A 4246-nucleotide genomic window follows, 5' to 3' on the forward strand; every position below is an offset into this window, starting at 1 on the left:
GGATAAGCTCGGGGAGGTGTGGGCAGTGTGAGCGTCAGAGGGTGCAAAACACATATGGAGTGAAATAAACAGGCCAAGACCTGGACACAAACTCTGCCAGTCTCTTGACCTCTGTTGGATTTTGGTTTGATCAGTAATTTTCTAATACACACACCATCCTCCATGTTTTCCTATAATTAGTGTCGGAATGAGGATTTAATTATCACATGAATAAATTCCCCTACAGACACATTCAATGTTACTTAACCTGGGTTTATTCTGGACATTATGACAAAACAACAAGTGAATATTTCTCATTTTCTAAAGTTTTCTTCTGAAAGCCTGATTTATAAACAACTAATAGAACTGTCCGCTAACATTAGGAGACCTGGAGGGGACATATTTCTCCAAGATATAAAAATGTAGTGGCTGTTTTAGTGACTCTATGGTAGAAATGCCATAATGAAGTACTTGTTTACCTGATTTCCTCCAAGCTGTGAAATACCTCACCGAGGCGAAAACACTGTCTTATGAAATAGACTATGTGTGAATGTGCAAGGAAATCCTTTCTTGAGGCTTAGAGAAGAGAAGAGCGGTATTAGTTGGATTTTGGTAGCCAGGGCGACAGATGGCTGCTCGGCCAAGCCTTGCACAATCTGTGCTGATGGCAGGTTTACAGAAATCTAAGTGACCGGCCGACTTACTGCTGTGCATCAAGTCTCAAGTGGATGACAAAACCATTACGCTTGTCGCGTCTTCCGTTTATAGTTGTGACTGAGATTAATTCAGCAAATTAGCAGCATCAAGGACACTCTGGCTGATCCATGTTTAGTTTGCAGTATAATAAACTGGATTACAATAGTGGCTTTAACATAAACTTTAAATTAAATACTAGGCTTCTATTGTGTGTTATCTACATCCATTGTCGGTGATCTTGGGAGGATCCAGCCTCTGACCTGGCGCACAGCTAAAGAGGTCAATCTGTGTGTGGTGGATCAATGGAGGATCTTCACACCACCTCAGCCAAGTGTAATTGATTGATTAATGAGGGAGCTGGATGATGGATTTTATGGCTTGTCACACCTTTGCGGTAAAAGATAATTAATTCGATTGGCGGATGTTCGTGTTTGGCCTGTGTTCAACTGTCATATGGGGACAAGGTATGAGATCTGTTTAAAGCTGCCCAGACAGGACGCCGCTGCTGCACATCACTCCGCCGGATCAACAGCCCGGACTTAAAAGGCAGATACAAATTTAAGCAGACTAAACCATTAAAGCTGCTTTCCCAATCCTTCTGCATTAGTGCTCTGCATATAACTTCTAGCTTTACACTCACATGCACAACTCTAATATTCATAACAGTGCAGGAAAAGTTATTAATCCTGCTGTAGTATGCACCATTGTGAGAAATTCCAGCAAACAGTTTAGAAAAGGTGATGAGATGTGGGGGCAGTGGCTCCTTTATGACAAACATGAGGCTTTTTTATGTAACATCAAAAACACCACTGCAGTTTGGGCAGAAAATGGTTTCACTGACTCGACTGAAAACTGATCGTGTTCAGGCTTTTTCAATAAGTCCCACTCTTCTGTAAATACGCCAGTTAGAAATGCTGTTTCTTTTAAACAACACATATCTTCAACTGTAAGTTGGTTTTGTGGCGTATGTTGGTTTTTCTGTTTGACTTATTTTTTATCATGAAGGTTTGAATAGACAGTTTTTTAAAGGTGTACAGTTGGAGTTACTTTACTTTTAGTAGAAATCACAGCTGTCTCTTCTGGTTGGGCTTTCGGTTGAGGTGCCATGACGTAAAAACACCAGGAAGACACTCAGTGAGTGGATACCTCCGCCAAAGCAAACACCCTATCCCGCCATGTTTAATAAAATAAAATAAAATCCTCCTGTTTATTCAGACCCACTCCAGAATTTAACGGGTTGTTCCTTTGCTCCTGCCCCACCCCACCACTTAGTGTCACAGAAAATGGTTGAACATTTTTTCTGGGTAATCCTGTAGTAACAAACAAACAGACGCTTATTAAACATAGCCTCCTTGGCGAAGCTAATAATATATAAATATGAAGCCTCTCCATGCCACGTCTACCCAAAGTCAGTTGCAACTGCTCTTCAGGCCCCTTTGTTGTCAAGATCTTAAAAAAGAACGTTGCACAGTTTTGCATAAAATGAATGCTTCTGTTTTTCTGTATCCTGTGTATACTGTTAAAAGCATTTACAGTCATTCTGATACAGCCTTTACTCGCTTCACTGAGCCAAAAACCCCACCTGGGTTGTAAGGGAAACAGCACTTTCTATCTAGTTATAGTTGGTTAATTTGCATGAAATCTACTGACTGCCAAGAATACTCACTGTGTATTGATTCATGTATTAACTGGTGTCTTGGGTCAACACAGGTTAGACGTTAGTGTTATTGTTAGTCATGTATGAACAGTTTGAAGTGGATGAATGAAAGGTAACTTAACTTTCCTAACCCTCATTCAATCCTCTAATGAGATTAACAAGTCACAGGGGCAATGGGTCATGAATCAATGCAATGGATCTGTTAGAATATGTTTCACAGTCTTATGCTCGTTGTATTTATATGATTTGAATCCATTCAGATGTTTGATTTGGTCTCCAACATTTCAGTTCCATTACTGTGCTGCACTGTTAGACATGGCACACTTCACACAGTTGTATATCTTTGTGCATCTTGACTGTTTACATAGAATTGTATTTTTGTATGTCCAGGATGAAGCCACTAAAAAAGAACGAAGATAATCTCACTTCACGATGAACCGTCTCTCCAGAGTTTTTTTTCTCCAGTTTTAGCCACTCGAGGTTCCATACAATCTTATAAGCACCTTACAGTTAATCTGCTGCCATTTTTAGGCGAGCACTATATGTGGACAGTCAACATTGTGGGGACCGCTGACTTGTCTCAGTGCATTACAGAACCACGGTATTACCACTTCTTAACAACACACTGTTTGCTGTGTTGCTAAATTAAGGCGGTGAAGCTGTGTTGGTTGCTCACAGGAACAAACTCTATTAGGTGCTGATCCAGTCAGAGTTTCCTTATTTGTGAGGCTGAGGTTTTTCTTTCAGCATAAACTTAAACAAGTTTTCACCGATTCACAGCAATATTATTATAGGTGAACTGAATTATGAATGCACGAGTATAAACAGGGGTGTTACCTGTTAGCTTTCTGTCTGGTTTAATCTGCAACTCACATGTGACCTTTAGCCAAATGTATTTTTAGCCACACTAACTCAACTCAAGTGATGCTGTAACTTTGATGGCCTGCTGCCATAGCTGTTATGAACACATGGTCATCACCGACCATTTCCTTTTCACTTTTAGAATGCCACCTGTCCTCTTCTGGTGGACATTGACCTTACTTTAAATTATAAATCATCTCCATGTTTATCTAATCACTATCTTTATTTTCTTATATATATATATATATGGAATCATGGCCTTTGGTGCTGTGTGGCCTTTATTATATAATGTAACATCTATTCCTGAACGTGCTGTTCAATATCAATAATACAACACCTCTTCATCCAACTTAATCTTCATCAGTTTACAGAAACCAAACATGCTCTTAATATATTTATGTTAATTTAAAAAATCTTATCTGACCCCAAACGTGGAAAGTGAAAGTGAGCAGATGGTTCTTAGAAATTGAGCATACCTTGTGGTCTCATTGTTTATCTCAGTATCCTGTTCAATTCTCTGCATGCATAAACACAACATTCAATAATAGAGTAGCCTAACAGACAAGAGAGGAACCAAGTCAGCGTCAGACAACTTCGGACAAATGTGATTCTGATGAGCAATGATGGAGAAGTTTTTCACCCATCGGCCCCACATGAGAGATGTTCACCTTCACCACAGCTCGGGTTCTGAAAAAAACAAACAAAGTTAAACGTTTCCTTTTAACCAAGTAAGTCATGAATGGACTCTCAGTTACGCAGATATTCATCCAGTTTAGAAGGTGTTTTTTTTGTTTTTTCTGATATGCAGCGGTATGAAATGTTATATTCTACAGGATAAACAACGCAAAAAAAGATGCATTAATATTGCCATTTTATGGAAAACATATGGTTAGACTCTAAATTCATATGATTGTGTTTGTGTTTCCTTTTTTTATAGTAAAGTTTATGGTTAAACTGTAAAATATCAAGGCTTAATAACATTTCTTTGTCATAATAGTTTGATAATAACATCTCATTACCAAACATTTTCTATATGTACATTAATGTTGGCCG

Source organism: Hippoglossus stenolepis, chromosome 7, assembly GCF_022539355.2.
Source record: "Hippoglossus stenolepis isolate QCI-W04-F060 chromosome 7, HSTE1.2, whole genome shotgun sequence".
Lineage (NCBI taxonomy): Eukaryota > Metazoa > Chordata > Actinopteri > Pleuronectiformes > Pleuronectidae > Hippoglossus > Hippoglossus stenolepis.